Here is a 14,217-nt window from a genome sequence, read left to right on the forward strand (position 1 = left end):
TGTACCTCAGAATTATGATCAGTTTCTTTAGTAATGAACATATTTGTGAAACACGAAACACATTACGTTCTTAAACATTGTATCATCACGAATCACCGCCAACACATGCAGCTTCTGTTAGCAGTGCAGGTGTAGTCCTCAAACGTGTTCAGCAAAAGGTATTGAATCCCATTTTGTTTGTGTCACTGATGCGTCACATCATCAAAGAGGAATCTACATGTTGGTCATAAAACATTTTGAAATACTTGGAAATAACCGGCATCATAAAGCAACTTCTATGCCAAAATGACAGAAGAATATTGTTTAATATATATGGAAGCCAGTGTCGATTTGAATATTAAATATACAGATAAGGGGTTTCGGCAGAAGCTACCTTTCGATCAGCTAAGTCAAATCAACCAATTAGCTCCATTTTCAATTTTGATAAACCATTCTAAATAACCGTCAAAATTATCTTAAAAAATTACGCGGTATTTTCTAATTGGCTTTAATCCTACGGGACATTTGCAAATTCAAGAGCACCAACACCAACCCTCACCAGCTACCGACCCTGCTTGTGTTCCCTTGCACATGCCAGCGCGGACGACCCCCTCTCCCACCCACCCCAAACCTTTTTCTGTTCCGGACGGAGGAGCCGGCGAAAGTCCACACCTGCGCCCATGATAGGCGTGTGCTAAAACAGCTTGTTCTGAATGTGCACGTTAAAACCCAATCTAATTAAAATTAGCTCCACTATTACATGTGGATGTAACAGACAGCCAGTTGGAGCTCATGTCCACCAATCAAAACCTTACTTGCAGAATCCTGCCAGTGATTTAAAAATAATTTGAAAACATTCCGAATTATCCTGAGGGTATACGACATGTTTCGTGTGAATTACGAATGCCTTAAAACATGTTTTATTTTATAAAATAAATAATTTGTAATGTAAAATTGAAGACTGATAACCCACCCCGTACGTATCGGTATGGTTCGCTGTACTGCGGCCACTAAAATAGACTCGCCCGATATTTTTAGAATTTGTATGCTCCCAAATAACGTTATAAAAGGCGAAGTGTGATTGGTCAATATTTAAATTATTATTTACAGACGAAATGTTACCTGGACATTGGGGACTACGCAGTGTTGTTAGTTTTTAAATCACTGGCAGGATTCTGCAAGTAAGGTTTTGATTGGTGCACATGAGCTCCAACTGGCTGTCTTTAGATCCACATGTAATAGTGGAGCTAATTTTAATTAGATTGGTTAAAACCTACAATCTGACCTGACCTGACCTGACCTGACCTGACCTAACAGGGTTACTTTCTGGACATTGTGAACCTCGTATTTCTTTTGTTCATAAATCAATGGAAGGTGAACTGCTATCATTGTCATGTAATTATTGAATACTACGATGTCATCAATACAGAAAGTACAATTAAACATATTTGCTACATGTAGGCTCGTTGTGGGGGGTTTTGTGTGGGGGTTTTTGTGTGTGTGTTTTTTTTTTTTTTTTTTTTGTCAGATTAGGTAGAAATTCTGAATAATGTACACTGCAGCGTTGGCAAGGAGACTCGAGAGTGCTAAACGACGAAGACAAGCAAATATTGTTTTGTGGTAGAGTTGCAAGTATTTGTGAAAGATTAAAAAAAGAAAAGAAATAGAGGAAAACGTGGACCTCAGCTTTTGCGGCAGGGTCCAGACGAACCCCCCCCCCGACCCCCCCCCCCGACCCCCCCCCCCCCCCCCCCCCCAGTACGGACCTGCAGTGTAGCTGTTCGACATGGTGGGAATATATTAGACTTATAAAATATTGTTTATAACCGTCACTAGATGCCACTTGTTTGCCAACTTTATTTTTAGACAAGTTATTTCAGTTATTCATTGAAAACTCATCTCAGTATGCGTGCTGACAATTTATTTGTGAAAACATCATTGTAATAATTGTTCTCTTGGGGTCTTGGTACTTTGTATTATATGCTTATGTTTCAATGTTGGACATTACACCAAGTTTTAGTGAGATACATACGCAGGTGGTTTTTTTAGGAAAATAGGTTTTGGGATTAAGATTTATGGACATTTGTACTGTATTGTATAAAACTGGTCTCGGTGGTGTCGTGGTTAACACATCGGACATAAGATTGGTAGGTACAGGGTTCGCATCCCGGTACCGGCTCCCACCCAGAGCGAATTTCAACGACTCAGTGGGTAGGTGTAAGACTACTACACCATCTTCTCTCTCACTAACAACTAATAACTATCCCACTGTCCTGGACAGACAGCCTAGATAGCTCAGGTGTGTACCCAGGACAGCGTGCTTGAGCCTTAATTGGATATAAGCACGAAAATAAGTTGAAATTAAATTAAATATTGTATATAAAAAAGAATAAAAATATTTTAAAATTATTTAAAACTTTATACTGTCAAGCGGTTAGGTTAAAGAAATTTCTAGAGTTTGCAGCCATTTCAATGTCATGTTTCCGCTTAACGGTATTTGTTTTATTACAGATACAATTAACTTGTTTTTAATGTTTAGCATATTTGTATAGTCAGTGCGTTGCAAGTAATTTTATAATGTTAGTAGTCAACTAAATTTTTATTTGTGCTTACAGTAGACTCATGAATACGTATTTAAACATGGTTTAAAATAATTGGATCAAATTGATTCATGATTTCATTTCAATTTATTGCCGTGCTTATATCCAATTAAGGTTCAAGCACGCTGTCCGGGGCACACATATCAGTTATATCTGGGCTGTCTGTTCACGACAGGGGGATAGTTGTTAGTGGTTAGTGAGAGAGAGGGAGGTGTAAAACTCGCTCTGAGAGGGATCCGGTACATGGCTGCGAACCATGTACCTACCAGCCTTGTTCTTGTTGGCTATATCACGACACCACCGAGGCCGGTTTTCGTCTTAATAAACAATGGTGAATTTTTTTTTTTTAATATCTTGATCTTACGTGTCATTCCATTGATAAAAAAAAAAAAACCAAAACAGACACGGCATTATTACTGTTATGCATTGTAATGTATTTATGTGTGGAACACGCTGTGAAATGATCGGCGATCCTAATACACATATTCGTATTCGTATCCGTATTCGTTATAAACAAATAACAGTTTTTTGTGTTAATATAGATTTAAACTGATTCTTACTTAGGCCTACTGAAAGTTATGAAAGTTTGATTATTACCTTTATTTTATCTCTAGACAATAGACCTATGTGCAGCTAAAACGCCGTGTCTTACGTAGAACATTTTCGGCGAAATGAACAGTCGAAACAACCCGGCCAATAAATAACTCCCCAGGGGCATTGGAAGGTTGGTATGTTGGGGGGTCGGGGGGGGGGGGGACGCACACACATCGCTGCTGCTATTGGATCGGGGGGGGGGGCACATGCTCCCCTCCACTTCTGACGCTTATAATAATAATCGCCATAATAATCACAATAGATCATGAATAAGACATGTTCTTCTTCATGAATTATTCATGATCTACAAAAAACGTATATCAACGTTTTCAGATCTTAGTGTGACCTGCCTTTTATTTGTTTATAAGAAACATTCCTCTGCGTATGTAACCAGTTTTAAAACTTTATTTTATTTTATTTAATTTTAAGTAGTAGTAATAATAATAATAATAATAATATTATTATTATTATTATTATTATTATTATTATTATTATTATTATTATTATTATTATTATTATTAATTAATTAATTAATTAATTAATTATAATTATAATTAAAACAATCAAATAAACAAACAAATCAAGCAATAAACAATGAAACTTAGAAAAGAAAACTAAAACAAAAACAAAAACAAAACAAAAACAAACAAACAAACAAAACAACAACTTTAATAGGCATTTCGAAAGTTTTCGTATATTACGAGCGTCGCAGGAATCATAACTATGACGTCAACAATACGATGACGTTTCAATATGGTTATGGACGTCCAAGTTGCCCTTGGTACATTCTGCTGCATGTAGCTTAAATTCAGAAATATGTGAACGGTATGGCTATGTGACGTCTATGAGCATATTTAACGTGTACCAGAAACTATATTAAATATCAACATAGTATAATAGGTAGCGGCTACTACTGTGATGTTCCACGGTATGGATATTGCGAAGAAAGGTCAGTGAATTTATTATATATCATAGTAAAACAGCATTAAAATATTTAGTAGTGAAACAATAGTTTTATCATTTGCTAGTGAAGATAGCGTTTTAGGAACAGTTTCTTTTATTTAACGACACCACTAGTTCACATTTGGGTTATTAATCATCGGCTATTGAATGTCAAACATTTGGTAATTTTGGCATAGTCTTAGAGAGGAATCACGCTACATGTTTTTCGTTAGTAGCAAGGGATATTTTATATTCACCATCCCACAGACAGGATAGCACATACCACGGCCTTTCATATACCAGTCGTGATGCACTGGCTAGAACGAGAAATAGCCCGACGGGGATCGATTCGGGATCGATTGTGTATTAAGCGAGCGTTTTACCAGTGGACTACGTCCCGTCCCCTTTAGGGATAGATACGGGATCTTTCTAGAGGGGGGGGGGGGGGGGGTGTAACGTTTAAAAAGGGCACGCAAAGTATTCAGGGAGGAGATACTATACTTTATAGGGGCACCCATAGCATTCAAAGTAGGCTACACCAAAATGCAAGATGTATTACAGAAATCTTTCCCAGAAACACCGATTCACCCAACATATTGCATGTATCCCACTAATCACAAACACATTTCTAGTATTATTTTGCATTTTGTTGGCACAAATCGAAATTCCAGAGGGGTACGCACCAATAGCACCATCACCCCAGATCCGCGCCTGTTTTAGTTGTCTACATTCTCGTAAAACTCCGTAACAGTGTAACGAGTCCTCCTGAAAACTCCGTAACATGCCCACTATATATTCGAAGCACTCGGGTTTTTTATTGTTCAAATGGCTCAAATTAACAAAATGTCATTTTTAAGTATAATAAATTATTGCCATTGTATGTTAGATATATTAATAAGATCTTGCTATATATTAAATGTTGATCAAAATCAATGTTTATATAATAATAATAATAATAATAATAATAATAATAATAATTTATATAATATTAATAATAATGATAATATTTATTTATTTATGTATTACCCCAGCGGGCACTCATAACTGAGAAATTATTATGCATTGGTTAAACATACAATATTATTGGACGATTTGACACTTACAAACCAATGACTTTATATATATATATATATATATATATATATATATATATATATATATGTGTGTGTGTGTGTGTGTGTGTGTGTGTGTGTGTGTGTGTGTGTGTGTGTGTGTGTGTGTGTGTGTGTGTGTGTGTGTGAGTGTGTGTGTGTGTGTGTGTGTGTGTGTGTGTGTGTGTGTGTGTGTGTGTGTGTGTGTGTGTGTGTGTGTGTGTGTGTGTGTGTGTGTGTGTGTGTGTGTGTGTGTGTGTGTGTGTGTGTGTGTGTGTGTGTGTGTGTAAAACAAACTTGCATGTTTTTATTATTATCGTAATACACATACAAAATTAAATAAAAATAGTTTCCCAACTGACATGCATACAATTTTAATTAATTTTTAATAATCATCATCTAACGTTACACTACACTCACTTTCATTTTCTGTTTATAACAAACATGTCAGGTTTCGATTGCTCCGCATCATGTTCAGAACGTTATTAAATATAGCATCATTGCTCAGCATAAGCGCACCCACCCACCCACCTCTCTCTCTCTCTCTCTCTCTCTCTCTCTCTCTCTCTCTCTCTCTCTCTCTCTCTCTCTCTCTCTCTCTCTCTCTCTCTCTCTCTCTCTCTCTCTCTCTCTCTCTCTCTCTCTCTCTCTCTCTCTCTCTCTCTCTCTCTTGGTAACTTGGCATGAGTTTGAATTCCGTTATGTCTCGTAAGAACATATCATTAAAATATAGGGGTACGGTTCTTGCCTGGCTCCACGATGGAACTTCACACATATAAAAGACATGTTGAACATGTTAGACAACACATTTCATGTTCATAAAACCCCCTGCTTGTATTCAATATTACGCGAGGTATTTTTTCGTTATGTTTTTAAAGTTTATCAGGACGTCGGTGCCACAGATAAAGACGTGATGGATTCTATTTTTACATTTGCTTATTAGGCACAATAGCGAATATTCTGTTGCGTTCAGAATGATCTTCTAATGGAGGAAAAGTTAAAGTTTGTTTTGTTTAACAACACCACTAGAGCACATTGATTTATTAATCATCGGCTATTGGATGTCAAACATTTGTTAATTTTTTACATATATATGAAACCCGCTACATTCTCCATTAGTAGCAAGGTGTCTTTTATATGCAGCGTCCCACAGACAGGATAGCACATACCATGGACTTTGATACACGAGTCGTAGGACACTGGATGTAACGAGAAATAGGTATTTTGGGGAAGTACATATACATATAATATATATTAATATATCACTGACCCTTAACTATTTACCGGCCTCGGTGGCGTCGTGGTTAGGCCATCGGTCTACAGGCTGGTAGGTACTGCGTTCGGATCCCAGTCGAGGCATGGGATTTTTAATCCAGATACCGACTCTAAACCCTGAGTGAGTGCTCCGCAAGGCTCAATGGGTAGGTGTAAACCACTTGCACCGGCCAGTGATCCATAACTGGTTCAACAAAGGCCATGGTTTGTGCTATCCTGCCTGTGGGAAGTGCAAATAAAAGATCCCTTGCTGCTCATCGGAAAGAGTAGCCCACGTAGTGGCGACAGCGGGTTTCCTCTCCAAATCTGTGTGGTCCTCAACCATATGTCTGACGCCATATAACCATAAATAAAATGTGTTGAGTGCGTCGTTAAATAAAACATTTCTTTATTTGACCCTTAACTTGTTTCAGTGAATCAATGGATGAATATTTAACGGTTCTTCAGCTCGAAAACAAATCGACTGTTAGTTATAAAATAATGACAAACATTTCAGTAAATTGATGACCAACGTTAATATAAAATTAAAAACACAGTATAAATATCACAAGTATATTAACATTCGAGAACATGAATATCATAGCTAGGTATATCAAAATTTTAGAATTCCAAAATAAGTTGAGGGTAGAGTCAAAATGATTCCATCACAGTATGTCTTCAAAATATATCCTATACGCACCTCACCATACATCTACCCGTGATGTACTACCAGTAGTGTACGTGTGTTTTATTTACACATCCCTATACGCACCCCACCATACACCTACCTGTGATGTACTATCCGTAGTGTACGTGTGTTTTGTTTACACGTCCCTATACGCACCCCACCATACACCTACCTGTGATGTACTATCCGTAGTGTGCGTGTGTTTTGTTTACACATTTCTATACGCACCGCACAATACACCTACCTGTGATGTACTATCCGTAGTGTACGTGTGTTTTGTTTACACATCCCCTATACGCACCCCACCATACACCTATCTGTGATGTACTATCCGTAGTGTACGTGTGTTTTCTTTACACATCCCTATACGCACCGCACAATACACCTACCTGTGATGTACTATCCGTAGTGTACGTGTGTTTTGTTTACATTTCCCTATACGCACCCCACCATACGCCTACCTGTGATGTACTATCCGTAGTGTACGTGTGTTTTGTTTACATTTCCCTATACGCACCCCACCATACGCCTACCTGTGATGTACTATCCGTAGTGTACGTGTGTTTTGTTTACACATCCCTATACGCACCGCACAGTACACCTACCTGTGATGTACTATCCATAGTGTACGTGTGTTTTATTTACACATCCCTATACGCACCTGTGATACACCTACCTGTGATGTACTACCAGTAGTGTACGTGTGTTTTGTTTACACATCCCTATACGCATTCCACAATACACCTACCTGTGATGTACTATCCGTAGTATGTTTTATTTTAACCATCCCTATACGCACCCCACAATACACCTACCTGTGATGTACTATCCGTAGTGTTTTTTGTTTACACGTTCCTATACGCACTCCACCATACACCTACCTGTGAGATGTACTATCCGTAGTGGACGTGTGTTTTGTTTACACATCCCTATACGCACCCCACCATACACCTACCTGTGATGTACTATCCGTAGTGTGTTTTGTTTACACTTCCCTATACGCACCCCACCATACACCTACCTGTGATGTACTATCCGTAGTGTGTTTTGTTTACACATCCCTATACGCACCCCACAATACACCTACCTGCCAAAAGTACAGCCCATAGTATACGTGTGTTGCGTTCTGTTTAATAATGGTTCCTTTCTTTGGACCGAATAGCGTTCTGCTCGGGATGTCAACTGTTGACCATACTCCAAGTGCATCATAAATTATGTTCGATGGTAGTAAGGTCAGGGGACTAGGCATGGAGTTCTCCGCCCTCTGCCCGTCAAAATCATCTGAAACCTGACCAGTGAGAATGTTTGATAATTTATATATGGAGAAAGAAATACGGGAGCACTTGATATTATAGTCCAAATTTCAGTGACTATTGGCATCGTAATGTTTACAGTGGGAGTGGGTCATTCTCCCAGAATGCGTTACGTTGTATAGTAGTACATTGGTAAAAATAAGATTTTTAAAGAATAATGTTTTATAGTCATGTCTTATCTCTAGGGTCAGGTGAATGTATTTAAAATTCAAGCAGCGATCTTTGCATACGATTTTATAATTAATCTTTTTTAATTCCGGAACAGGGTCTGATAGTTGATTAACACCGTAACAGAAGGTGGTCATCAAAAATTCTTAAAATATTGGTGAATAATCAAATACATTGCACCAAAATTCCACAAAAACATTTTCTTTAGTTACAAAGTATTTTACTGATACCTAACACTTAAAAAAATGAGTTTTGGTGAGGTTTTCCATCGTCATTCTTCACATGGTCTCTCGCTTGTGCTGACTGGGGTTGTCTTAGAGGAGATTTAGTTTTATATTGTCTCCTTGAATAATTACAATGGCCCAAACTCTATGAATTCATGTAAATCCTATAGTGCATATTCCAATAAATAAGAATTTTCTGAATACTGCGCTTTAGTGGGATAATAATTATTTATATAAAAAGAGGTGTTACGGTGTTGACAAACAGCCACTGTGTTGACATCATTTACAATTACAATAAATAAATATTAAAATGTTTAAAAAAAATAAAAATAATATATATATATATATATATATATATATATATATATATATATATATATATATATATATATATATATATATATATATATATATATATGAGGAATATTTGAGCTGTATCTTCAGGGAGTACACACAAAAAAGAAGCTTCCAGTTCCTATAACAATAAGAAGTTGGATATAATTGCACGTTCATCTAATTAAAACGGCAAAAACATTGAGATACGAAATGAATGTTATTTAACGATACCTCTGAACATTTAAGACGTATTTAATATCTATTTAAAGCTACTTCACATCTAACATATGGTTATTTCGATATTTTATCAACTCCGCAATGTTACGGTGTTGACATAATTTGTTTTCTTTTAATAAAAAATCGAAATATTTTATGTGATGAACATTTACTGATTCAAATTTTTGAGTATCCCATCAAAGAGTGAAATAGCATGAACATATTTCATTTCTTTTAACCCGTAAAGTTTCCAGTTGCAACGAAAATAGAATGCGCACACAATTAAATGGTTAAAACAATAAGAGTGGAAAGGAACACTAGTATTTGTCTAGCGACACCTCAGAACACGTAGTTATTTAGACACTTGATCGAAATCGTAACGTCATTATGTCACGGTGTTGACCGTTACGATGTTGACAAAATCAACAAAAAACATAAATTTTCGCATCATTTTTGTTGATTAGCTATGTTGAATTGCCAAGCTACCTTAGAATGAATCATATTCATTTAATACATCAATATATTAATTGTGCCCGTTACGGTGTTGACAGAGAATAAACATACGCAGTAACCCATACCTTTTTTACCTGATCATTTATAGAAAACTGAATCAGACGGCACTTTGCGTTAATATCATTTGAAAAGAGTTTGGTTTTCTCTACTTGGAAGGAATCATGTAACATGCCTTGGTTTATCATGTTAGCGGGATTCCTCTCTCAATATCTGTGTGGTCCTTAACCATATGTCCTACACCGTATAACCGTAAATAAAATGTGTTGAGTGCGTCGTTAAATAAAACATTTCTTTCCTTCGTGTAATAGTTCTTAGAATTCCCCACTTTACTTTCTTTTTTTAAATCTTGTCTCTTATAATTATTATGCGTGTACCAAAGCGTTTAAGATCAACTATAACACGTAATTACATATACATGCATTTATAATTTCAAAAGCTATTTCAACTGATCACTTATTTGAAACTACATTCACTTGAAATCTCAGAATTCCTTAAATAGGGTTTGTTTTAGTCATAGTGGTTAATTATTTTAATGTTACTGCGTCCTCGTTTTGCAGCGGGACGTGACCCAATGGTAAAATACACGCTTGATAACCATCATCATCATCATCATCATCATCATCATCATCATCATCATCATCGTCGTCGTCGTCATCATCATCATCATCAGACGTGCATGCAGTTGGAGGGTGTTGGCGGTGTGCACTCCTCCGGTGAACGTCAAAATACCCACGGGAATGTTCTATATAATGTATGTTAGTGTACTTCACAATAGCGTAGGAAAAAAAGAAAGAAATGTTTCGCACTCAACACATTGTATTTACGGTTATATGGCGTCAGACATATGGTTAAGGATCACACCGATATTGAAAGAGGAAACCCGCTGTCGCTACTTCATGGGCTATTCTTTTCGATTAGCAGCAAGGGATCTTTTATATGCACCACCCCACAGACGGGGTAGTACATACCACGGCCTTTGATATATCAGTCGTGGTGTACTGGCTGGAACGAGAAATAGCCCAATGTGCCCACCGACTGGGATCGATCCCAAACCGACCGCGCATCGAGCGAGCGCTTTACCACTGGGCAACGTCTCGCCCCCCCCCCCCCCCTCCCCAAATAGCATAGGTGTCCTTTTTGGATGGTACACCCTTCACTTGTAAATTATTAGTCCCCTACCTATAGGTTTCATATCCGTCCTTCTGTTTGTTTGTTTGTTCTGTCTGTCTGTTTGTCTGTCCGTATGTCTATCTGCCCGTCAGTCTTTCCATCTGTCTGCCTGTCCGTCTGTCTGTCCATCAGTCTGTCCGTCCATCTGTATGTCTGTCCGTCCATATGTATGTCTGTCCGTCCGTCTGTCCATCTGTCTGCCTGTCCATCTGTCTGTCCATCTTTCTTTCTGTCCATCCGTCTGTCCCACTTATAGTTTTCCGGACAACGGTTTTTTTTTATAGTGACTCAAAATATTGAGCTGGACTTTTGTATATAGTTTTGGCATAAACTGTTTGAATTTTATAGCGCTATCCCCATTTTTGGCAGAGTTATGGCTCTTGAACTTAAGAGATATGAAAATTATTGTGCACGTTAGGGGACAGGTATTGTTTTAGCAGTACTTTCAGAATGTTTGTTATAATTGAAAATGTAATATGTTAACACAACTTTTTTTTCTACACCGCTTATTCCGTTGAATTCATACGTGTGAACAATATGACCGATTTACCCCGAGCGTAATATTGCGTGCACATTCGTGGTGCCGGTCCTAATAGAAAACGTACCTGTTGATCTTTCATATGGTAAAGCGGTCCAATTATTTCACAATCGCCGTTTTCGTCATGGAAATGACCTTTCAAAGAAATAAACATTGATTACAAAGTAATAAACCAAATATTTCTATCACATTTTAACACATTTAATAGATTTAATTCATTATTTATATTTCAATCGTTTATGACTCTATAAGAGAACGTACAGCCATCTATCTTAGCGTATATTAAAACTAAAGTTTGTTTTGTTTAACGACACCACTAGAATACATTGATTTATTAATCATTGGGAACTGAATGTCAGACATTTGGTAACACTGACACATACTTATGAGGAATTGTTAACGTGACTATTTCTCGTTCCATCCAGTGCACCACGATTGGTATACCAAAGGCCGTGGTATGTGCTACCCTGTCTGTGGGATGGTGCATATAAAAGATCCCTTGCTGCTAATCGAAAAGAGTAGCCCATGAAGTTGGTTTCCTCTCTCAATATCTGTGTGGTATATATATATTATATGTATACACCTGCTGTACACATTGTACATTTTGCACATATTCCAGAGTCTATGTGGTACTATTTTACCATGGATAGCTCGAACTCGTTGCAGATCATCTCGTGTGTCCAATTTCAATCAAGTGACTCGTATTCAGTGGTAGCTTTGTTAAATATATTTTTCCACATAGACTTTTGGGAGAAATAATCTTCTATCACATACTCGTCAAAAAAGGAAAAAAGATCATACTTTTTAGAAATAATTAAGAGATCGTGTATGATGGATTTAACACAGATATCGTTGGTAAGGAACTGACCACATAGTAGAGCAAATATATCTTTCACTATGTAACCAGTTTTCCAAGATAAGTAAGTTTTATCTTATTAATACCGGTAGTTCCTTTCATTGACCAGAGACCAAGAGTTTGAATAGTCATTAATGATGGTGATCTGTTATGGACATTTTACCCAAGTCGTGCGAAATAACGTTGGAGTATTTCCAGTTCATTTATGTCATTTGCACTTAAATTACTCCAGAGTTCACACCCATAAACCGAGCATGGGATGATGACACGGCGCCATATGTTTGCACAGACCACATAATTTAGTTTACCTGCTTTCAATCCAATATCGTTTATAGAATTAATACTGCGTCTAGCACTTGCACAGACACGGTTAATTCTATTACTATTTCTTATAGTACATAACACCCCGCCTGCATATATAGTACTATATTTGATATCCAGCTGGTTATCTCCAAGCGAATATAGTAGTGTATCATCAGGAAGTGGTTCACCTCGTCTTCCTCTAAATATTAGAACACAACTCTTTTGGGGATTACTAATATATGTCAACCTCCACTCACACGTACACTGGTGCACAACACTGAGAGATCGTTTCAGTCCATATGGAGAAGAACTGAGGAGAGTTGTATCGTCTGCCAAAGAACGGTAGGGATATGTTGACTCCCGATTCTAAGACCACATCTTACATCGCCAAGACGTTGGATGAGATCATTTATATAAACAACAAACATCCATGCTGATAGTACACGCCCCTGCCCCACACCTTGCCTTACTGGGAACAGGTTACTGGTTTCTCCTTTGTAACTCACGCACGCATGCGACTCGCGGTATGACTGACAGATGATATGTCAGCATCGACCTTTTACACCTAGTTTAAATAACTAGAGTAGAAGCCCATCGTGCCATATTCTGTCGAATGCTTTTTATTATCCACAAACCCTGTATATACATTAGACTGTCTGTCTGTGTAACACGATATTACTTCTTGTATTATATGGGATGCAGTCCTTCCTGAACCCACACTGTAGGACATGTGGAAATTCTGGTTCACACATATTCTCACGACTAGTAATTCTATCTATAAGAATACGTTCGAATATTTTCCCAACTGCAGAAGTTAAGGTTATACCCCGATAGTTCGATGGGTCTGTTCTGTCTTTACTGTTTCCTTTATATATAGGAATTATAGTTCCTATTTTCAACATCTCAGGAGAATAACATGTCCATATTATCATATTGAACAAATGGGTTAAGTATTTGTGTAGTATCACATTTGCATATTTTATATGTTCATTTGTTATAAGATCTGGACCAGGCGCTTTGTTAACGTTAAGTTAGTTTACTATCTTGGTTACTTCGTGCCGGGTGATGTCATGTTTTTGGATCGGATCATCATCAGAAAGCACCTCATCGCTAATGTAACAAACCTTAGCGTCAACCTTCGCGTTCAAAGGTCTGGCTAAAGCAAGATCTTTGCAGAGGAGATAACAAGTCTTGATAGTAATTTGTCCAAACTTCACATTCTTCATTTGGCGTTTTACCAGTCTTTTCTTTATACTTTTTGTAAACCTCTGCTATGTCCATTTCACATGCTTTACTTATTTTAACATATTATTTTCTTTGTATCAACGTCTTTCAGCTTTTCGTTTTTCGTTTCTCTCTTCTAAAATCACATTTCGCCTTTTTATATGTTACATATGATTCGTCTGAGGGATCGCGTGGTCGATCTGCATAT

Source organism: Gigantopelta aegis, chromosome 12 (genome assembly GCF_016097555.1).
Source record: "Gigantopelta aegis isolate Gae_Host chromosome 12, Gae_host_genome, whole genome shotgun sequence".
NCBI classification, from domain to species: Eukaryota; Metazoa; Mollusca; class Gastropoda; order Neomphalida; family Peltospiridae; genus Gigantopelta; species Gigantopelta aegis.